Source organism: Pteropus alecto, unplaced genomic scaffold (assembly GCF_000325575.1).
Source record: "Pteropus alecto unplaced genomic scaffold, ASM32557v1 scaffold146, whole genome shotgun sequence".
NCBI classification, from domain to species: Eukaryota; Metazoa; Chordata; class Mammalia; order Chiroptera; family Pteropodidae; genus Pteropus; species Pteropus alecto.
Window position 1 is genome coordinate 7,620,487 of NW_006442107.1, and position 25,117 is coordinate 7,645,603.

Genomic DNA, 25,117 nt, shown 5'->3' on the forward strand with positions numbered 1-25,117 from the left:
GTCCTGCAGGTTCAGATCCACAGAGTCATTATGTCTCTCAAAATTCAGTTACAGAAAACAGAATCCACTCTAGCTGATTTAAGCAATAAGAACTTATTATGAGGGTAGTAAATAACTTAGAATCACTCAGAGGGCTAAAGCAACAAAATATATGTTAAGCTTTCAGCAATAATGTCCAAAGCCACCGTACTGTATCTGCCTTCCAAGAAAGTTGCTGATTCTTCATGGTAGCTGATATTACCATAATCTAGAGTGTGATATGACCTTGAGGTGGTCATGACCAGCAAACTGCTATAATTCAGAAGCCATTACTGTTGTCAGCCCTAGAACCACAACTGAACGTGCTATAATCTGAATCAGCATAATGAAAGCTCTGTTCTTTGTCTCTAGACATCCATGAAACAATTGATTAGATCCCGAGACCTCTACTAACTGTTGACAGTTAAAAAATCCAACTGCCTCCACAGCTGTGCTTCCCACAAAATAACAAAAGCAGGCAGTATGTCCTCCACTTCAGCTCTGATTTCAACTATCATGCAAATGTATCTAATGGCATTTCACACCCAGAACCCCAGCTGCAAGGGCTCCTGGGAAAACTGCCATATCCATTGTGGTCATCTTTTATTTTTTCCGTTTTATGATCACTGGGTTGCCACAATCTCCAAGTTATATTCATTCTCTTCAAAATATAGTTTTCTTCTCCTCCATTTCTTCTATTCTTGGTTCAGTCCCTTAACTCCTCAAATCTGTATTATTGTAGCAACCTCATTGCCTGTTACACTTACAGTATCTTCCATTAAATAAGATTTGTTTCATTGTTCTTTCATTTGCATTTATTAATCGCTGATTGAGAGACTACTATGTGCTAATAATTGTTTAAAGTCAAAGTAGCATGGTGTCTGCCTTCAAGTTGCTTATGGTTTCAGGGTGGTAGTAGTGATGGTGATAGGGTCCTGAAGAATAAGACAAAGTTCCTTATAAAGTTTATGTTTCAGTGGAGAGAAGTGGTTAATAAACAAGCAAGCTTGTTTATTACTCTACTGTCACACCAGTCTGAGGTCTAGGACCTCAGTGCTCACATTAAGAACCAAATTAGTTCCCAAAGCTGGGATTCAAAATCCTCCATTGCACAGCCCCATTATATTTATCTCCCATAGCACTTATACAGAAACTTATCACTGTTACACTCAAGACACTTTAATCTCTTGCCTGATGTACTGCATTTACCGTCTAGGAGATTTAGCTACTTCTGTCCTTCATCCTTAAAGTGAATATTCCATATAACTGCTCAGTGTAATCTTTCAAAAATATTGTTCATATAATATTACTTTTCTGCCTAAAGTTCTCCAATGGCTGCTCATTAAAAATAGAATAAAACCCAGATCCTTACTATGCACCTAGATGCTGTAGTACCCTCCTCAGCTATCTCTCTGATCTCATCTCCTGGCACTGCCCTTCTCCCACATCCTCTCTTGAACACACAAAGCTCATTTCCTCCTCACACCTGTTATTCTTTCTTCCTGAGGTGCTTTCTATTGAGATTTTTACCTGACTGGCTCCTTTTTATCACTTGCCTAACCTTCAATACCAAAGCAGTCCATTAATATCTCATTGCCCTCTTTTGTTTTCTTTATAGAACTAATAACTACCTGAAACTATTTGTCAACTTGTTTATTGTTTATATTTCTACACTGGAATAGAAACTCCACAAGTGCATTTTTTCTTCTCTGTTATATTCCCAATGTGCAGAACCATGTCCAGGATTTCATAAATACTTGTTGAATTAATGAATCAATGAAGACTATATCAGTCCACTCTTTATCTCAAGCCCTGCCTCCTCTTTGAAATTTTTTCCGATTATACCTAACTACTCTCCTTTTTCTGAGTTTTTGAACTTCCCCCATTGTTGATTGAATATCTCTGTCTTTGAATTTGCTTCAGAGAGTATTTAGTATTATTCTCTACCTGTATCTTATCTCTCCAATGCTAGAGATTGCTTTTTGGGGACAGTCACCAAGAAATATATTTTTATACTCCACGCAGGGGGGCCGTGTTTTCTATGACCCCTATTTATATCCACTCAGCCCTCTGAAGAGATAGATACTATTCTGAGAATTTGTTTAATAGTATGTTTTTACTCCTTCTGAGTTATTTTGCCTCCTTATATGTGAATATTGAGGATAAAGTTGCCTGATAAGAGAGCAGACATGTTAAGTCCTGAAGTGAAGGCCTGGCAAGGCAACCTCATTAGATTGGCTTGTTGCTTTAGAAAGTTACTGATAAACCTATGGTTCCATGGACCTCTGTTGGCTGCTGTGACATGCTTCAGGTTCCAGTGAACTATCTTGCCATAATCTTTTATCCTTAGCCTATAATGCTACTTGCTAGACTTCCAGATATAAGTTTAGCCCTTTGACTTGGCCATTTGCTTTTCACTGCAATGCTTATATATTGCCTATGATTTTAACCTCTTTGCCAGTAGATAAAGTTAGTATCAGTAGATAAAGTTAGTTGATACTGATCGTAGGCTGCCCTAGGTCCTATCACAGAAGAGGCAAATTGGCAGCTAGTAGATAGTACCATAATGCAGATAGATTTTGCTTGGCATAAACTGTATTTTGTAAATTTGATCCAACATTTAAAATTAGGTTTCACTTGAAATTTTAGATATCCAATTTGTGTTGAAAAACTAGAAGTTCTAGCAAATATGGGTTCATATTCCCACATGCCAAAAGATGGCTAAAGGTAAGGCATAACAGCATTCTTTAGATTCGTCATATAAACTCTAATTCTGAGAGGTCTATCTAATTTTAAAACACTTGTTTATTTAACACATAGTTTGATCCCTCTAGGCTTTTGAGTTGATACCCCTTCACTACAGTAATCACAGAGCTATACCATGTGAAGTTTTATACCAGCAAGTGATACAGTCTGAGTTGAATGTTAAAAATGTCACTCTGGATGTTTTGTGCATAATAGTATCTACTGTGGCAAGAATGGAAGACAAGAAACCAATACTTGATACCTATGAACACAAATAAAGATAGTCAAGAACGACTACGTGAAAGCCTGTCTCATTCTTGACCTGTCGTGCTTGCCTGCTCCACACTGGGCCCTGGGTGGTATCAGAGGCAAAAAATGGGTCTTTCTGCTTCCATAAACACGTTCCCCACTTGTGCCCATGAGAAGTTGTGTTCTCACCTCTGCTCCTGGTTCCTCCTCCTACACACCTCTTACATTCTCTTCAACCTGTGATCTATTATCTGGCCTGGATTCGCAGTGGGGCACAATGCTAACTCCTCTGCATTATAGTTCTCCAGGCTTCTACTGGCTTGAGTCATGAATTCCTTTTACCTTTTGCTCAGCAGAAGTGAGACTGGCCTTTTACAACCTGGGGCAGTCTCGTCATTGATGATGTGGCTGGCAGTAACGCTCAGATATATAAGTGAGTTTCTCTTCTTCACCTGAGCACTGTCTCTTTCATTTGATATAGAGAACACTCACTGGCCACAACACTCCCTGGACGATCCACTCCCAGGACACCACCATCAAGCCAGGAGCCCAACTGCTTCTTGCCACATTATTGGAAGACCTCTTTCTGGTTTTATTTCAGCCTCTACCATACGATAGAGCATCACTGTTCACTCAATTTCCAATTTTCCTGCTGGGATATTCTCTGCGCTTCCCAATCTTATGAGTCCTCTTCAGCACCCATTCATGTGCTTTCTCTCAATAAATGCCCTTTTCTATAGGCAGTGTCACAAAATTATTCACCAGCAGTGAGAGTGGATTATTCTCTAACACTGCTATTTACCTTAGGGCTAGAAACCTAGGCAGACTGTGTGTTTAACAATGAACCAAATTGCTATCTAAGAAATGCTGTTTAGTGATGATTAAAGCAATTGTAATTAAAGTGAAAAGAGACTCTACCCATGCATATGGAACATGAATGCTTTCAATTAATCAGCCCATTATTATTAAATATTTATTGAATACCCACAGTACAGAAGGCATGAAGTTTCGAGAAAACACACCAAAGACATGATCCTTACTCTTTGAGAACTTGTGATCTAAAGCAATTTAGACTTCAATTCGTGACAATATGCTCCATCTGTGACTCTTTATAGATAAAACAAAGACTGACATTTAAAGCATCTTTGAACTCCAATTTAATCTACTGTTCACCACATTACTCATATTTCTAATTCCCTGGTTTACTCTCTGTTAGCTAAACAGTAAGTGTTCCTCCTATCCTTTAGACTCAGCAGAGAGCTTACCTCCTCAGCAAAGCCTGCCTCGAACTTCCAGCAGTGTGGATACCTCCTCTCATAAGTTCAACAGCAAAGTGCTATGTGTGTTTATTAAACTCTTTATAGCATTACTTTATAATTCATCTTATGCATGTTCTTCCCCCCACCAGACTCTGAGTTGCTGAGGACTTAAAACATATTTTTCATCTTAATATTTGTAATTTTTGCACACTAGATTTCATCCTTGAGAATCTGATAATCGTCTGTTCATTCATTTAGTAAATTAAAGGCATTCTGTGCTAGACCCTGTTTGGGTTATATACCTGTGGAAATTAAAGACACTTTATCTGATAACACTTAAGAAATAGGAAAGAAGGCAAATGATAAGCAAGTATTAGAGGAGTCTATGATGGCTGCTATGCTAGAACAAAGGGTTTTCCTGACTTAAGTGTTGTGGGAAACCACTCTGCCAAAGTGACATGAATATGGAAATGAGAAAGAGCAAGGCAAGAGAGGAAGGAGTCAGAAGGCTGGAGTCCAGGAATTAGACACTGCTGTAAAGGCATGGAAAGAGGAGATGGTCTTGGCTACTACTCACCTCTCACAATATGAGACTCATTCCATTTTTACAGCCCTGATTAAACCACAGACAATGTCCTCATATATGCTCTCAGTTTATTTTACTCTTCCCCTTTCCTTTTCTCTGTGGAACTTTATGTATTGATTCCAGACCATGTCAATATTGCATTTTTGGGATGCCTTTGGGCATGTGATATTTAATCCACTCATTAAACACAGTTAAATTCTTTGATAGATTGATAGATAGATAGTCTTCCTTAAGTTTTTTTTTTTTTTTTTTAGTTTTTGTTAATGATTGTGAAAAATAGAGAAACCAGAACTAACCATATTTGGTTTCTTTCCTATACCCATCTATGCTGTTCAGGATGGTGCTTTGTTCTCACAACTTGCAGAGTCAAAAATGAATTGGAATGTAGACCCCAAAGGCCACCAGGATGGGAACAATAAGGTTGCTCTTGTTCGAGACCTAGAAGTTGGGTGGGGGGAAGATGACAACTGAACCTCACTCTCTTCGGTTTGTCTTTTGAGATTAGATCCTTAATTTTATTCTTCTTTTTCTTTCTTTCTTCTTCATTCCTGAATGAGGCAACAGCTTTGGTATGTCATTTACCATCCCTGCCATGATATAGAGTGCATGGACTTTGGGATTATTATAGGATCTCTTTGATAAACCTGAAGTAGAGTTTCCCAGAAAAGGTAGACTCCTGCCCCTGCCCTCAGCTACCCTTTCTGATGCTTATAAGGATGATCTCACCATGAGTCGTGGTGTGCCTAATACTGTCAAAGATGTCTGAATCTTTCACCATGACAATTTAGTTACACACCAAATATTTGGGATTGTGCAGAGGAGACCTCAACAAACTTCGGCACTAGCGAGTAGTCCCCCTTACCCGTGAAGTGTACTTTGTAGCAAGGATTCTTTATTGTACCTCTCCATCTGATTCAGGATTGGGAGTGAAGGATTCACGTGTTGGATTGCAGATCAGACCCATAGTGTAAGACTCTGCCCACTCTACCATCCAATGGTTCTTGAGGAAATGGCTCTCGTACATGTCCACACATGATTCACCACTTGCACTGACACCCTAATTGATGCTGTGTGGCATCCTGGCTCCCAACATGACATGGAGTGCCAACACCATAGGGGCCATCCCCCACACCCCGGGCCACCATAGACAGAAAAACAGGGTCATAGGCTGCTCTGCCTCAACTACTACAGATGTTGTAGCCCTCAGGCCTCCTTCTAAATTCTGTTTTATATTTTAATTTATATATTTTATTTGTACTTTTTCTCCCCTTAACTATACTTTTACTATGTTATAAATTTAGAGATTGCATCTTATAATTGATTTTATTTTGCATTGAGCACTGAGCTCAGCACACTTTAGATGTCCAGTAAATTTTTTTTTGTCAGAATCAATTAATAGATCCACATTATAATAGGAGACAGATTAAATCCAATCACAGATGAAGACTGTTGTTCAAGCTCCTTTTTTAAAAATAGGGAATCACCTTTGAGACAATACATTTCATGAAATATCTATATCTTATCAACACCACGCAGCCACATGGAATTGCACCATGTATATTGCAACTCCAAGGTGAGGTCATTTATGAGGCAATGCCTGATCTAGTTTCTAAGAAAAGGCATATGCCCCACTTTGTTCAGGCAAATGCCTCAGGTTCCCTGGCTCAGATTACAGAACAAAAGTAACATTATTTTTTTTCTTGAGAGAAGCAACTCTTTATCTGTGTTGTCTTCACAGTGGGGAGACCTGAAGAGACTTAAGCATTCAAGTGACTGTTCTAAGGATTTTTATTTTCTATGTGTGTCTAATTACAGCATACCTGACAATAGGGGCAACATCTACTTTTAAATTGAGAAAGCTAAGGCTCAGGAAGGTTAAATGACTTGCTTAAAATTACATAGCAACATGTGGCCTGGCCATGAACACTCTCCAGTTTTTATCAATCCTATCCATGGATGCTGACTGTTAAACAAAATGGACCTATGCTCTCCACAGGGCTCTGGGAATGAACTTCTCTCTTGGCTGGGTCAGGCCTGAGGTTTTGCACATTGTTCCTCCTTGCCCTGGAAGATGGTTGTTACTGCAGCCCCTTCCAAACTATCCCTGTAATAATTTCCATCTTGAATCCCAGAAAAACTGAGAACATGGGGTGGGACTCTGTCCCTCCTGCAAACCTCCTGGCTTGTTGCTATTTACTTAACGATTAATCCTTCAGCAGTGCCTTGTTAAAAAGAAGGGTAATATTTTCCTTCTGTCTGAACTGGACAAGCTCCCAGTTCTAGTCAGGTACCTTCGGGCTATGGAGCTGAAGACATATAATATGCCTTTTGTGTTGGCCCTTTGAAACTGAACTTGGGTGGAGGGGAGTGAATGATGCTCCTAGCAGCTGATTTCCTTCTGTTTCTCAGCTCGAGGGTCAAGTGGAGGACTTAGTGTAAATTTTAAGCTTTCAAGACAGACCAAGAGAGGATAGAGTATCAACAGCCTCATACACATGCGTGCCCATTTCCCTTAAGTACCTTACATCACTGAAAATTCCAACGTCCCTGAATATTACTTTGGGGCTGCTGAGTTTAAAAATAATTATTTTTGATGTGGTAGTTACAGATGAATTGTAGTGTGGTTGCATTTGTTATAAATAACTCCAATCTGGGCATCTAAATATTTCTAATTTAGAGTTCATCGATTGCCAATAAGAAGATAGAGGAAGAATAAGAAAAACATTGATGTCACAGCGATTAGGGAAACATTTTTGAACCAGGTTCCCTAGTGACCTGGGAGAAAGGAAACATATACGAGGCCCAGGTGCAGAAAGAGATTTTCTAAAGTGGCGCATTAGCTTTTTAGTGGATATTATTGTTTTTCACCTCCCATGAGAATGGAAAACTTAGGTTGACTTTGGAGTACTTATATGGATGCATTGGTTTGAGGGTGGAGTTTTTTGAGTGTCTGAAAAAGGGTTTTATGGGATTTCCGTGTGAGTGTGTGATGGGTTTGCTTAGACATTCTGTCACTGTGGACTCCCTAATCAGGGTGACCACCCTCACTTTGACAGGCTTGGATGCTGTTAAAAATCAAACCTTCCTAATTCTTTTCCTTCTATATCTTGATTATGGACTCATTTGGTATTGTTCTTGAAGGATTTCCACAAAATCAAAATGCAAACAAAACCACAAAATTGCCACCTATGAAGAAGTCTGGAGATGAAGCTGTGTTTTGCAAAACTGTCATCAGGCTGTGCTTATCACCTCCATCAGGGCATGTACACCTCCAGGATGGGGATGACTGGTAAGGCGTGTGGGAGGAGGGCACCAAATTTGATGTAACATCCTTCTTAATGAGTCCCAAGGACCATCTTTTCAGTGAAACCCTGACCACTGTACCATGCGAATCTCTTTCCTGTACTCCCCTCCCATAACCTTTTGTAACCCATACCTGTACTTTTTAATGTTTTATATGTGTAATTATACCTTTAAGAAGTAAGCATACCGCAAGAAAATACTTTGTCTGATAATCTTCTACAGTACTTAGTACAAAATCATATACATTGACTTTGCCTAGAAATTACTTATGGTTTTATGAGTTGTTTCAGTTCTATGTCATGAAAGAAATAGAGTTCGGAACTCGAAATATAGTCATCCAGAACTTTTTTGTCCTAAATATTTGCTGAAGTTAGTGCAACGTGTGGGGATCCAGAGACATATAGATGCCATGATTCCTGTTCTTGGAGAAATCTGTAAATGGGAATGTATTCTGTGTATTTTACTCACCCTTAGAGAAGTGGCTGTAGACTTAGGCAGGGAATGAATACATTTTTGAAATAAAGTTACCTATTATTACTGTTGGGTCAATATTTCTCTTGGTAGCCCTTGAGTTTATAGAATACAGCGAAATGAAGTCTGTTCATTTCAGCAGAGGTGAGAATAGCAAGAACATTTCAAAGAAGAAAATAAATCTCTGCATTCTGTTTGGTTTGATATATTTAAATGTTTGATATATAATTAAGTGAGTATCTTATGTCATGTACTGGGTTAGATGCTGAAAATACAGATAATTAGGCTACAATCTCTGCCTAAATAGTTATCGAGATATTTTAGTAGGTAGTAAGTTTTCCTTCTTAGTTATGCTTTGAAGAAGTAAAACTGAACTCAGTTCACAGAGGCTATTGTGAAGCATCATAGAATTGGTTAAGTGTTCCTGGACCTTAGTATCTTATTTATAAAATGGAGCTTATAATACCTATCTATCTCAACCTGCTGGATTATTTGTAGAAGGACAGATGCCAAGGCTCTCTAAGAGGTTATCAGTTTTCTCACTCCTAAGGCATTGTTTGTAATGTTCTCTGATTTCTATTGAGTGGCACCACCATTTCAGTAGCTATTCTCTAGAGAGGAATGGGTGGTGGCTGTTGGCTTCTGAGACACTGACATTTGGAATTGAATGGATCCCAGGACCTACATTTGGCTCGAGTCTCACTTGTGGGCTTGGAACAAATTAGAGGGAGCAATACTCCCCTTTTAAGGCCGATGGCCTGTCTGCTTCTTGGAAGTTCCTTGGCAGAGTTCCCTAGTGAGACGGGTAAAATCAGAGACAGCCCCAGAGAAGATAAAATGTACATCTGTGTAATGTGATGTAATTCTCCAATTTACATACCTATCTGGGATGCGTAAATGTTTCCAAATTATATTGGAAGAAGGCTTATAGGTTTTAAACAAAAATTTTAGGAGGCCTCATCTAAAAAGTAGAGCTATGTAAATGCATGTTCAGAATGCACCCTTCACCCTCTCCCGCTGTTAACTACTCTCTGTATACTACACGTTCAAAAAGGGGAGCGTCAAACCATGGGAACTCATTTTCTATGCCTGGTGAGTTGGCGTGCGTGTTGCATAGTGGGCAGGGGAGCACTCAATGTTGAAAGGATGGGCAGCCAAGGACTGAGATCACCAGCTCTGGTTTTCTTACTTGGACTGAGACCAAAGTGGTTGTTAGGAATCCCAGTGAAGACTGCAAAAATCCTGCCATCTTCTGTTCCGGTCCTAGACCATCCCCAGTTCTCTTTGCCAGTGCACAACAACATATGGTTTGCTCAGTACAACCTGTTCATCACATTCTCCTCTTCACCCTGGAGTTATGAATATATTCCCTGAGCTGCTTTTCTCTCCCTCTGAGTCTTAGATAGAAAGTGTCATCTTCATGTGTAAGGCTAACCTTATAAGTCTGGGCTGCTCTGTCATCTTCTCCCTGCCTCACCGATCTAGCTCTGCCAATTTTTTTTCTTCTCTCTTCTTCATTTTTTATCTTACCTTATTTATGTCTCTTAAAATATGCTTTTGTCTTTCAAAATGTGAATAGAAGAAATTACTCTTATAAACTGATGTTTATTGTTGTCTTACTATTCTACTCACCCCCTTAGAGGTGTTTTATATGTACAAACTCATTTAATCCTCACAATTATCCTTGAGCTGTGTACCATTATCTCCATTTTAGAGATGAAGAAACTGGGGGACAGAGAAGTAATCTCTTCATGCCCCATGTCAGGGAGCCGGTGGGGATAGTGGTGCTAGGATTTGAACCTGGGCTGTATGGCTCCAGTTCTCATGTTTTATAATCACGACACATGTACAGCTTTTCTCTCCTCCTACCGTTCCTTCCTGGTGTTGCCTTCTCTTTATAATTCTCAAGAAACTGTCTGCATTTCCAGTCCAAACTTTCACACCATTCTCTTATAATACTTTGTCATCTTCTATCCAATACCTTTACTCTGCCTAAGTGACCTGTGAAATTTAAGTCATCTGTTCTCATGGTCAAATCTAATCCTTATAGATATGCCTATAATATTAGCCTAGTTTTCTTTCTAGTTATTTTTCCTTCCATCTCATCAGTATAGGCATCCCCCTAGGTTTCCCTAAAGTGATTAATCCCCAGAACAGTATAGTAAGAACTAACAAGTCAAGGGGACTAATAGTTTAATGTAGGTTCTCAGTGATAGGTTTCTGAACTATGATTTAGGTGAACTTGATGATGGTTAATGAGGAGAAAAAGGAGTCAAAGGTGATCCCTAGGCTTTGGACCTGGATCACTAAGAAAAGTGTCATAAAGTTAAGAGAAATAGTAAAGTCAAGAAAAAGAGCTGATTTGGGATGTAAGTTAATTTTTTATTTTATTTTATAAGCTTGATGTACTGACAGTATACCCAGATGAAACTATTCATCAAGTAATTGAAAATGTGCAGTAAAAAACTTATGAGGGAAAGTGAAGTGGTGATAGAGATTGTATGGAAATATTTGCTGAAGCCATGAAAATAGGTAAGATCATATTACCTATTAAAATCATAAGATCAAGAGACAATATTGAGAACAAACAAAACAACATTTTATAATGGCCCATTAAATAAAAAATAAAATACAAAACAGTCAACTTAAAAAATTAGTCTTTCAGAATCTGGCAGTAGACCTTTTAATTCAATTCAGTTCAGCAATCAAGTGCTTCTTTTGTCAGCAAGAGAGAACAAGAAATAGAGACACATTTATTAGTCGAGGTTCTTGGTTGCAAACAACAGAGACAAAGCTTGGGTAAATTAGGCAGAAAAGTAATTTTATTGGAAGAATATTGGTTAAGTACAAGAATAATTGAGAAGGCTCAAGAACAAACCTCCGAAAATGGGCAGAAGTTGAAGAAGGCAGGTCTCTCAGAATCACATCCAAGAAGATGCCACAGAAATATTCTGATCTCCAATAACAGGCCTGGGCAATAGAAGTTGCCACTGACAGGGTTGCCAGGAGATGCATGCTGTCACCACTGCTGGAAAGCTTTCCACTTTGCTCCCTGTGTCTTCACTTTATTTGTTCCCAATCAAAGTCTCAGGGAAAATATCCAACTGATTGAGTTTCAATGAAGTGCCTGTAGTCTAGCTGCCAGAAGCTAGGGAAGACATGTCTTCCTCCAAGGGAGTGAGTTCAAATACTGGTTGCCCAAAAGGGCAAGTGTCTATCTTCTTACAACTTACAGATCGGGTGAATGAGACAGGCATGTAATAAAAAGTGCTAAATTAAATATAGTCCATGTAGTAAGGCCAAGCAAATACTAAATTTTTTTTAAAAAAATCTGCTTTTTTACATTTCAGTAGTTATGAAGCCATTTTCCCCTCATTTCTACTTGTTAGAAATCAATCTCCCCCTTAAGTCAAAAGACGTATATCACGCTCTCTATGAAACCTTCTCTGTTTATTTCAGCTACCAATAATCTCCTCCTCTTACGAGCTTTCTGTGCCAATTTTATGGGGCATTCATCCCCAAAAGAATAAGAACTATGCCTCATGTCTCTTAGACACTTGGGGCTAATAGTGCAAACAAAACACAAGTGTTCAATAGACATTAGGTGATAGGAGGCAGCATTGTCAAATAAGAATCAATTAATTAGACAATTCCTAATTATCTTCCCAACAAGATTATAAAAGAGTTGATCATTTGTGGGTAACGTTTTGAAAGAGCTACTGGCATGCCTATTCTTCACTTCGAACCAAGTAGAAAGGAATTAAGGGGGCTCCTTGGAAAAGTCAAGGTGCTGGCCACACCCACTTACCCATTTGCAGACTTCTTATCTGAAATGGTGGAGGAGAACATTTTATTCTAAAGCCAGTTTGGAGTTTCATGGGGTTGGACATTTTAATTACTAAGTTGAGACTTGTCTTGCTGGAAGGGACTAGTAAACAATTTGTATAACGTAAGTGTGATCGGTAAATTTCCTGTCCCAGGCCAGATTTAAAGAAGCTGGGTGGCAGTTGGGAAATGTGGGCGGTGGTAAGAAAAAAAAGTAAATTGACTTGATTATACTTGATAAATCCTGTTTCCTTAATGTAATGGTTATTTCTGTCATCAAGAATTTAACAATGTTCATGATTGCAGAACTCTGTATTTTGAATGTGGGCAGAAAATAGCCTTTCAGGAATTATATACATCATGATTCTTCTCTCTCACCAACTATATCCTTTGCAGTTCTCACTGTCAACATCATGCTATTTATGGGTAACACCATAGCTCAACCTTTTGTCTGAAAGCATACTCTATCACTCTTTTGAGGCTTACCACAATGGACAGAGAAAGTGAACTCAGCCTTGGACCCCTTGTTCTACTGAGCTATGATTCTAGCTCTAGAGGTCCTTTCCACCAAGAGTGACTTCCAGGATTTTGACACAATCTTTTTATTGCCTCTCTTGATGCTGATTTCTAGCTCTCATTTTGCCACCAAGATATCCTTCTACTTCCAAATGCCTTTATGAGCTAATAAATATTCAGTTCTGAAAAGGCAAGAGCAAGGTCTATCTCAATTATTCTCTACATAAACTACTTCTCATGGCATATTCATATAGTCAGTTATCTAATCAAGGTTTGATCGAGAAGTTAGAGAATGTTCAAAGTGGAAGAATTGTCAGAGGTCATTAGGCCACCTATTCTTGGCCATAGTATTGAGAAACATGGAGGAAATGTGCAGTGTGTTACAGTCATTAAAAAGTTAAATGCTTTAGTATGTGGATAGTTCTCCTTTTTAATACCATAGAGCATTTCAGTTTTATCCTTCTAACAACAACAGTTTTGTACAATTCTTTCTATGCCTTCTTGACTGGAAAAGAAAGGAATGCATGGCGGCCCACCTTTACGGAATATATGAGGTTACACCTCATCTTATCTATGCTTTAGACGTAATGATGACTGCTAATGGCAAACTGTTCGACACCGTGGTGCCATTTGTATTGTAAAGCCTTTCCAGACCATCATTGACCACATTGTACCTGCATCTTCTTCATGTCTTTATTTTTAGCTCTCCCTGCTTATGTAATATGCTCAACTTTTTGTATATTTCTGGGTGATAACTTACCTTGTTAACCTAGATTCTTTAATACCAATGAGCATTTCATGTTTCTCTATCATCTCCATCAAACTGGAAGTCTCTTGCTGGTAAGAGCCATAATTTATAATATTTGCAATGCTACAACTATAGAATTGATTCTTGAATAAAATTAGGGATTGGCTAAGTCCTTTGAAAATGTATGGTAAATATATTTTCCCCTTTTCAATTATTTTAATAATCCAGTCAGCATCAAGCCTTTAACTAATTATAGAAGCAAATATCTCAGGAGTGACAAGGGTAGAAAATAGTCTTGTGCTCCTTGATAGGGATGACCTGCCCCAGTGGAGAAGCCAAGATCTCATTATGGTTTGGGAAATTCATTTTTCAAGAGAAAGGTCTGCTTAAAAGAATTGAAGTTATGTGCATAAATTAAATCTTTCTCTTTTCTGGTCCTTTCCTTCAGATATGTCTCTCTCTGTGGCTTCTTTTTGTCATAACAATACCACTCAAGTCCTATCTCTGAACACGCTGTCCACACAGATGGAATGCCAAAGCAGATTTCTCGCTTGGTGACCTGGAACCAATTAACTGGATACATTAATAATATAACACTGGTTCTTCCAACCTTAAGTTTCAGAAGAAAGTGGAAAAGTCCCAGTAAAACCAGCTACGAGGTATATTCACATGCATAGATTCACAGAGAAACCTGAGTTTTATATACTGATTCCACCACTTGAAGTTATGATCCAAGACATTACCAATTCTCTAAGCCTCAGAGTCCTCATTTGTCAAATGGTTATAACAAAGTTATATTAACCCTTAAGTAACCCTTAGTGGGTTAATATAAGGATTAAGTAAGATAGTCATGTATCAAACACTTATATACCAAAATAGCAAGTGCACAAGGAATATACTCAATGCAGAATGACTAAAATAATGATAAAACCATGTTATAGTAAAAAATATGTATTTTTCTCATTTTAAGAGCACTACCAACTTAGCTTTAACTTCTGTTATACATTCCATTTTATATATTTTAATGTATGTTCACATTTAACCTATTCTATTTGATCTCCTCCAGGAATCATTCTAGACCAAAAGAGTTCATGTTTAAAAATGTAATCCAGAATTCTAGTTATAGTGATAGTGGGTTAGCTTGTATTGGACCAGTCCTTGATCAGATAGATGTTAATTAGAAACTTTAGGAAAGATATTTTTAAAAATTATAGCAATAATCAACTCAGACAAGAAGAAATGCTAAAATAATGTGCAACAATTTGATGAGTAAAAGAATATTTACACTCTCAAAATATCTTCCCACAAGATACTTTTAAATTACAAAGGGAAATTTCTTTGCTTAATAGTAGAGAAAACTGAGAAGAAGCCATGCCAACCAATCAAAATTAACATTACAGGTAGTGAAACAAATCAACATCTTAGACTTCCAGATAGGATACACTAAAAACACAATATATCTTCTGCAGTTTTACTGCCCAAAATTTATAATCTGAATCTAGTAACAAAGAAACATCTGACAAACTCAGATTAAGGGACCTTCTACAAAGTACCTGATCTTACAGAAAATATCAAACATAAAAGACAAGAGATTGTGAAATTCTTCTAGAAATTTTTACTTTTGAATACAGGAGTCATAGTCACCTGTAGCTATTTAGATTTAGAATTAATTAAAATTAAATAAATTTAAAAAATCAAATCTCAGTCACACTATATACATTTCAAATGTTCAGTAGCTGTATATGACTAGAGACTGTTATGTTGAACAGTGCAGATATATAACATTTTTATTATAGTAAATGCTATTAGTCAGTTCTGTTCTAGATTAAAAGAAATTAAAGAGAAGCAACAACTGAATAAAACACTTGATTCAGAATTTGATTTTACTATAAAGGACAGAATTGGGAAGATTAGCAAAATTTGAATAATATTATTAATTTCATGTTTTCGATCATAGTACTTCGGTTACTTGTACTTTAGGAATTACACTCTGAATCAAGCAATTAGTGGTAAAGGGGTAACCTTTACTCTCAAAAGTTTTAGAAAACTACTGTGTATGTGTTTATATATATGAAATATTTATGAATAACTAAAGCTTTTTGTCCAAGATCAGGAAAAAGACAAGTATGCCTGCACTCATCACACTTATTCAATATGGTATTGGAAGTCCCAGCCAGAGCAATCAGACAAGAAAGAAATAAAGGGTATCCAAATTGGGAAATAAGAAGTCAAATTGTCACTTTTTGCATACGACATGATTCTTTATAGAGAAAATCCTAAATTCACCAAAAAAACTATTGGAAAAAAAAGCAAATACAGTAAAGTTGCAGGATACAAAATCAATGTACAAAAATACATTGTATTCCTAAATACTAACAATGAAATTTCAGAAAAAAATGAAAAAAGAATTCCTTTTGCAATTGCAATAAAAATAATAAAATACCTAGGAATAGACCTAATGAAGCATATAAAAGACCTATATGCTGAAAATTATAAGACATTATTAAAAGAAATTGAAGAAGAAAAGAAGAAATGGAAAGATATTTTATGTTCTTGGATTGGAAGATTTAACATAGGTAAAATGACCTTATTACCCAAAATAATATGCAGATTTAATGCAATCCCCATGAAAATGTCAATAGCATTCTTTAAAGAAATAGAACCAAAATTATCACGTTTGTATGAAACACAAAAGACCCCAAATGGCCAAAGCAATCCTGAAAAAAAAGAACAAGGCCAAAAGAATAATGCTGCTTGACTTCAAATTACACTACAAAGTGATAATAATCAAAACAGCATGGTATTGACAGAAAAACAGACATACAGACCAATGGAACAGAATTGAGAGATACAAAAGAATGAAACTAGACTCCTGCCTGTCTCCATACACCAAAATTAACTCAAAATGGATCAAAGACCTAAATATAAGACCTGAAACAAGAAATTCTATAGAAAAAAAACATAGGTATTAAACTCATGGACCTTGGTTTCAGAAAGCATTTTATGAATTTGACCTTAAAGGCAAGGGAAGTAACAGCAAAAATAAATGAATGAGACTATATCAAACTAAAAAGCTTTTGCACAGCAAAAGAAACAGTCAACAAAACAAAGAGGCAACCAACCCAAAGAGAGAAGATATTTGCAAACAATGCCTTTGATAAGGAGCTAATATCCAAAATATATAAAGAACTCATACAACTCAACAACAAAACAATCCAATTAAAAAATAGGCAGAGGACCAGAACAGACTTTTTTCCAAAAGACATACAAATGGGCAACAGAATATGAAAAGATGCTCATCTTTATTAGCTATTCTGGAAATGCAAATCAAAACCACAATGAGATACTACCTCACACCTGTAAGAATGGCTATTATTAACAAGACAAGTAATAGCAAGTGCTGGAGAAGTTGTGGGGTAAAGGAACCTTCATATACTGCTAGTGGGAATGTACATTTATAGAGCCACTATGGAAAATGGTAAGGAGTTTCCTCAAAAAATTAAGAAATAATCATCATATGGTTCAGCAATCCTTCTTCTGGGTATCTATCCCCCAAATTTGAAAACATCTAAAAATATATGTACCCTGATGTTCATTGAAGTATTATTCATGGTAGCCAAGACATGGAAACAACTGATGTGTCCTTTGACAGCTGAATAAAGATGTGGTCCATCCGTACAATGAAATATTACTCTGATGTTCATTGAAGTATTATTCATGGTGGCCATGACATGGAAACAACTGATGTGTCCTTTGACAGCTGGATAAAGATGTGGTCCATCCGTACAATGAAATATTACTTAGCCATAAGAAGACATGAAATACTGCCATTTGTAACAACATGGATGGATCTTGAGATAATCATGCTGAGTGAAATAATTCGGATGGAAATGATTGAGAACCATATGATTTCACTCATATATGAGATATAAAACTGAAAACAACAAATGAACAAGACAAACAAAAATTCATAGACATAGACAACGATATAGTGGTTACCGAGGGAAAAGGAGGAGATAGATAAAGGGGGTCAAATGTATGATGACAGAAGGAGATTCGACTTTGGATAGTGAACATACAATGCAATATAAAGATAATGTATTATAGAAGTGTATGCTTGAAACCTATGTAATTGTATTAACCAATATCTCCCAAATAAATTTAATGAAAATATAATAAATAATAATGGTTAGGATCACATTTAACAAAAGAAGTCCAAGACATTTACACTAAAGTGTATGAGAAATGCCTTAGAAGAAAGAAGGCATAAATAAATGGAGAAATATGCCATGATCATGGATTGAAAGAGGCAATATTATAGGCCTTTGCTCTAGTTTATCTATGAATTCAGCAAATTCCCAATAGATTTTTAAAAATTTACAATAGTTTTAGAAATTGAGTTGATTTTAAAATTTATGTAGGAATACAAAGACATAGAATACCCATAAGTCATCTTGGGAAAGAAGAACAAAGTTGAAGTATTTATTTGATTTTACATTTTAGTACAAAACTACTATAATTAATAAAGTGTGCTTTTTGTGTAAGAACAGACATATAGATCAAAGAAATAGAATCTAGATATAGATTCGATTTCTTTGTAAACAGTCAATTGATTTTTGGAAAAGTTGCCCAGGCAATTTAGTAGGAAATTTAGGAAATCTTTATAACAGATGGTGTCAGAACAACCGAGTAAACTTGTGGGGAAAAGATGAACATTGACACGTACCTCACACCGCATGCAAAAATTAATTCAAGATGGATCATAAATCTAAACATAAAAGCTATATTTTCTAAATTAAAGTGTAGGATATTATGTTCATGACCTTGGGATAGACAAAGAGTTTTTAGAAATGACACCAAAAGGACTAAACATAAAAGAAAAATTTGTTATATTGAACTTCATCAAAATTTAAAACTTCTGCTCACTATGAATTTAGCTTCATTTCGGAGAGAATGCAAAGGAGGAAAGTTTATTTCTCTGAGATCATGAGTGTATAAATGGAAAGAGACTAGTTTGATTTCAGTTGCTCAGTTTTCTATCATTGGAAATGGGAATTGAGATATAGATTAATTTCAGTTATAGTGGAATAAGGTTATAGTTTTACAAATGACTTTTGAATTACTTAAGATTACAAACATTATTTGAGTTGGCAGAATCTGAGAAATACACATTTTGAGGGAAATATGTTCAAGGAATACTGTTTGTGGGCTCAGAATGTACAGTCAATTTTAGGAGAAAATTCTATTCTGCTGTGCCCATTTTCTTGCCCAGTGCTCTTGATATATTTGGTCAGTTTTCCTAAATCTTTGCTTCTTTCTTTATTGATAGGAATGAGTCCCAGTTCTACCCTTTACCTGTAATGGGTATGTGTTAAAACGGTCCTGGAAATCCATTTTGATTGCTAACATTTCCATCTCTTAGGAGTTTGACAGAACATAGCTAATTCGTTAGTTGCTTTAGCATAAGTTTTTTAAGTTCTTTTTAAAGCATTCATGTTTTTGAAGCAGAACAATAATCTAAATTAAGCCTTTTCCATGAGCTCAACTGAAGACTGGTCATAAGAATTATTTAAAATTTTTTCTTTTTCTAATGTCCTTGTGACCTTAGGCAAATTCAAATTTTCAAACTTTCTTTACTCATTTATAAAACCGCATTACTATTTCCTGGGCTGACATATTAACAGGGTTGATGCTTTCTCACCCATTCTGCAATCCCCTGGTCCTAGGTCCTGATTCTTTAGATTTGGGTTCTGCCCTGACTTACCTGCTTCTACTAGTTGATAAAGATGGACTAATTCTTAACTTTTATTACCATTATTCTGTTCAGTATTAGATAGTATGTAGTCATTGTTCTCCATTATTTAGTCATGCTTCTAAGAGGTCATTTTTTCCCTCTCAGGAATCTGAAATGTTTTATTTTGGGTACATAAAACTTCTGAATTTCTATTTTTTGTTATATCCTTTCAGAATATTTTTCAGAACAAAACTGTTTTTTGATGATTGTGATTATCTATTCACTTAAAGACTGAATGTCACCTTAGTTTGTGAGACAGTTAATTGAGCCAATTATGTGAATTGTTTATCTTTGTTTTATATTTTATGTAATGTAGGTACAGCTCACGTCTTCTCAAGTCTTAGAATGCATAGCACGGAATCAGGTTTTAGATGAGTTCAGTGATTTCGCTCTTTTTGGTGGCAAAATAAAATCTACATTCCATTTCTGAAAGAATGTATGGATTTTTACATCCTCTCCTCCTCCATATATCCTCTCCCTTGCCAGGTATCAATGTGGTTTCAGTACTCTGGTGCTTAGTGAGAACTTACAGCCTTCGGAAGGCCAGGTCTTATGCTTCTAGTGTGCTTTCTCATCGATTCTCCCATTTGTATTTATAACCCTCTGTTAGGGTCTCACAATAGATAGCATTATTCTTTTCATTTCTAGATGAGAAAACTGAGGCTTCCAGGGATGAAACAATATATTAAATAGTAACTAATAAGTGAGAAAAATATATACATTCGAACCTGGATTTTTTATTTCTGGTCTAGGACCTATTTTTTCATAATTAATAGTTTCCAATCAAATAGCAAACAACAAATGAAAAATCACTTTTAAAAAACCAAAATACACTAACACCTTAATTTGAATGCAAAGACAAACAACAATTATAACAAGTAAATTGTCTGATTATATTCGATAACTTCATTCAGAAAGATAAATCTTATTTTTACCCTTCTATGTAAGTGCCTTTCTCACTCAGTCTCACAAATAACATATTCTGTTCATACAAATATAGATAGAAACACTTGTGATTTTCTCTCTCTTGTCTCATGTTTCCTCTTTTTTTTTTATGATTATGGCAACATTGACAGCTGTGTTCATTGCGATCTATGGCTGGCTATACCTTTAAGTACCTAGCTTGGAAATTATTTTGTCCCTCTAGATTTGAAAAATTACACCCCCGTCTCCCAATTCAAGATACTCTGAGACAGAGCTGTGCTGTCTGCAAGAATATTAGTTCTGAGAATAGGATTGCTGTTTGCACCACACACTCTGCTCTCTTGCCAGCAATAATCAAAGCGAGCTTGTATTTCTTTAATGACAAAGCCTCCCGGTGTGTTAATTTGGTTCTCTGCGACACTACATCTTGTCAGAGGAGTAAAAGAAATGGGAAAACATACATTAATATCACTGTCAGCCAAGTGGGACATTTTTCTGTGTAATCTGTATTTGGAAGGTGAGAATCTTTGGCTCTCTACTTCTTGGAGAATTTCTGGGTTCTGAGAAAGCTGTGGATTCACACTTTCTGTTGTGTCCAAGGGGAGAACTTTTCCCACATGACTGCTTGCTCTGGTCCCCAAAATATTGTTTCTCTGCAATGAGAAATCAGTCTGCTATGGAGCATTATCTCTCCACTGTCCCCTAAATATGTATTCCCATGGCACAGAGGAAAGAAGAGAAGATTTCCCATCAGATAGACCTGACCTTGCCTGGCCATATGACAGTGGGACAGTCACTCCAAACTCAGGAGCCTCACCTGTAAACTAATGATACTAATACTTAATGTCAGTAGACTGTTGATGGAATTAAGAGAAATGACAAAATTGCTTTGCAGTTACCATATTTATCCTCTGCTCCTCTCAGACTTGCAGCTGATTTGTGAAGCAACAAAATATCAGTTTAGCTGAGAGGTGTCCATGAAATGCAGTTCTAGAGTGGCTAACATGAAACCCAAGTCTGGGAGTGTCATCCGAGCATAGTTCCTGAAGTGTCTGTCCACTCATATCAGGTATTTCAAAAGTGGGGTCTCTTTCACTCAACCTGTCAACTTTTTAAGTTCCAATGATGATAGTTCTATCAGCGCTGCAGTCATGTGTGTTACCAATTGATTTTAAGGTTCTTCCATTTCCCAGGATTTTATGGGCATCTTTCTTTTGCCTTTTATTTTTAGGCGATCCCTACCTCTTCCAAGCTTGTTATTTTAGCACTGAACTTCTTTAGCAGATGGCAGTGCTTAAACTGATGGTAGTTGGTTCGAGAAATCATTATTATTACTTTGAATGAGCAACTGCCTCCCAAATAGTTTGCTAAAGAGGAACCAGCACTTTCCTTTCCTCTTTTTCATCAAGAATGCTCTGAGTTCACAGCAACCACTGGAGCCTGTCAGCATGCCCATCATGACTGCAAACTAGTCCAGCTGAGGGGAGCTCTTGCGGGAAGTTCTCAGGGCCTGGGTGTTTGGTTTGCCTCTTCCTGTTTGCCTTGTAGCTTTAAATAATGTGGTTGCTTCACAACCACTTGTTTTTTGAGGAGGGAACAGGGCATATTTTTCTAGCAGATAAAATGACTTCCCACCATTCACTCTTTGTTATTTCCCCTTTCTGAAGGGCGGTCTGATGAATGCAGGGTAATGTGTAATACACGCTTTCCTGTTTTCTGCTCTTTCTCCATTGGGCTTGTCAGTCAGTCATGGGCTTGGTTCTGGAGAGGATGTGGCATTCATGAGAAGTTGGGTGAAGAGAATTTGTGTGCATTATCCTTCTCACAGAGCACATATTCTAGTTCTCAACTGGAATCAGGTACCAGTTAATGACATTCAAGATGCTATATATTCAAGTTATGTATTGGGAAACCAGTCATTAATGAAAGAAGAGTAATAGAAATCCAGTATTATATCACAACTTCATGAGACGTCATGTCATACACCTCTGTAGTAACTCACTAATGAAGGGTGATATGATGTGGTTGGTGTGACACTAATCAAGGGCTTAAATTGACTGTGGGAAAGAATAATGTGTTTAAGATCTAGACTGTTTTGGAAAATGCTCTTTGACCACTCATCATTCCTGATCCCACATCCTACACAAAAATATTTCTCTTGATAGCACTGCTCCCATATTCTTTGTCGAAGGCTCATGATTCAGCCAGCTTCCTAATTTAACTTAGCTTTCCTCTTTCTGCTTGCAAATTTGGACCCCCTTCCTGCCTCTAGAGACCGCTAATATCTAGTGGTTGCAGAGGAGGAGATTGATATTGGGCACCTGTTCCATGGCCAGTGGCACTGAGTGGAAGTAATTGTTTGAGTAGCAACTATGGACGTAAATTTTTCTTCAGTGCTGTATATAATGATAATTTTTCTCTTAAATTTTTTACCAAAGAGAATTTTTACTTAGCTTTAATTTTTTAATCCTAAATGAACTAGAAAAAGTTATGGACAGGTAATGGATTCAGCCTTTTTTTGTTATGTGATTTATGATGCCATTCAAGGTCACCCTAAATAAGGAGACTTTGTTTATATGGTGAGAGTTTATAAGGTCCCCTAACTCAATATGTTAAACAATAGCCTACCTAGTTTACCAACTTAGCCATCATTGAATTTATTCTGAAACATTGTTCTATATAATAAAGCATTTCTTACCAAACGTGCAAATATTGCATTGTAAATTAGCATCAATTTCAGGACACAAGTGGGAATAGGACTTAGTACATGCTAGGTATGACTAGGAGAAGGGTAGTGACTGTAGGATGAAGATGTATTGTGGGTATAGATTTTGCTTACTATATTTATTTCCCAATGCCTTGTCCCCTTGACATGTCTTAGCAAGATAAATGCAGTGCAATAGTCAAATCAGGCCCTTGGGTCTGAGACCCCAGCTGGAGGATCATGAGTCAGCAACTGACTGTGCATCTTATTAAGTCAGTGCTTCACTGCAGTGAACAGTGAAAACTAATTCCCAAACCTCTTTAGAGACACCAACTGCTTCTCCTTCACCTCTTGTGTAAGGAACCACATTAACCAAATCAGATAATCTCCTCTTGCTTCTTTGATAGTCTCTTCAGCTGCGAGGAAAATAGTTTGGGCCCTTGGAACAGCCAGAGTAGATACTAGGCTTTGAGAACAATAAGTCCACAATTTTAAAAAGGAGTCAGTATGTAGAACCTCAGATGGTGCCAGGAAAAAGAGAGGCCTGCAGGAAAAAGAGTAAGAGATCGGGTAACATGTGTCAGCCTGGTAGTAGCCCTTAGATTGAATGCTCAGTAGCTTCCTTAATTGTCCCACTTCTTGCCTTAAGAGCGAAACTAGGCCGTGGGGAGAATGATCCATGCCATTTTCCACTGGGGATTTCACAAAGCCACAGTAGGTGGTATAAAGAAGCTACATAAGAGTTTATCTAAAACTGAAAGGAACATGGACTTCTCCAGCAAAGACAATACTTATTGTGACTTCATTCCTCCTCCTAATGTGACAACAATAGAGGATGTAGACTTTCACATATGGGATGAGATAGAGATGTGATGAAATCTCAGAAGAACTCATCATAAGCCAGTAAAAGTCAACAAATATTTAGTAACCCAAAGCAATCTTTTAGGCATAGTATACATTCTTATGGGTACTAGACGTGGGGAGGGCTGATGAATAAATTAAAGAGGCTTCCCTGACTTTCAGTTGCGTATAGCCTAACTGGGGATTTGACACCTGTATATAGGAAATAGCTTATGGAATAATAACACACAAAATATTAAAAAAGATTGTTAACACTTTAATAATAGCAACAAAAGAATGTGAGAAGGCAGATACGATTTGTTTTGTTTGCTTGTTTGTTTATTTGTTTACTTATGTTTGGCATTTCCCAAAATAGCTAAGGAAGTAGGAAAGAAATGAGAAGAATATAAGAATGAATGAGAAGAAAGGCACATTTTAGTTTTTCTTTATTCTTCCCTTGAATTGAAATCTCGACCATTAAAAGACTTTCTTTAACTTTATGGAGCCCAGTTTTTACTTTTTTCTCTTTAGTTATAAAAAAGTCTCTGAGTCTATAAGATATCCAGCAAGTGCTTTCTTTTCCATGAAGTCTGAGTTTATCATTCCAATTCACAGGGATATTTTCCTTTTCTGAAATCCTTTCTTATTTACCATTTTTCTTCTTTTGACTTGATTCCTAGTTTTTAATGGTGTGTATCAAGCCTCAACGTGGATGAACATAAAGGGGTGTCTAAGTTGAGAGAAAAGCTCAAAGCCACATGAGCTAACAGCAAAGCTATGAGTTTTGATATCTTTGTGAAGACAAGACCAAGAGGGAACATAATCATTACTTTCAAAGATTCAATGAGCTGTGTAGGAAAAGAAGTCAGTTTGTCCTCTGTTTCCCCAGAGCACTAGGAACCAGGGCTAATAAGCAGAAAATATTTGGGAAAGATTTCAGTTTGACAGAAGAAAAAAAATTAATAGCCGAAAGATTCCAAAATAGAATCTAGAGCAGTAGCCTCCTCTTCATTTGCAATACTCAAGAGAAGCACAGTTATTATCCATTAAGGACACTTTGTGCAGGGAATTCTTAAACTGGTCTCCATGATGGACTACATTAGGTTATTTTAATGATTCCCTCAATATTTAAGAC

The 25,117-nt window shown here is 36.9% G+C and overlaps 1 pseudogene; it reads right to left on the reverse strand.

Moving 5' to 3' along the window:
- Positions 1-5,208: 5,208 nt before the first annotated feature.
- Positions 5,209-5,799, reverse strand: LOC102897373 (annotated as a pseudogene).
- Positions 5,800-25,117: the final 19,318 nt, after the last annotated feature.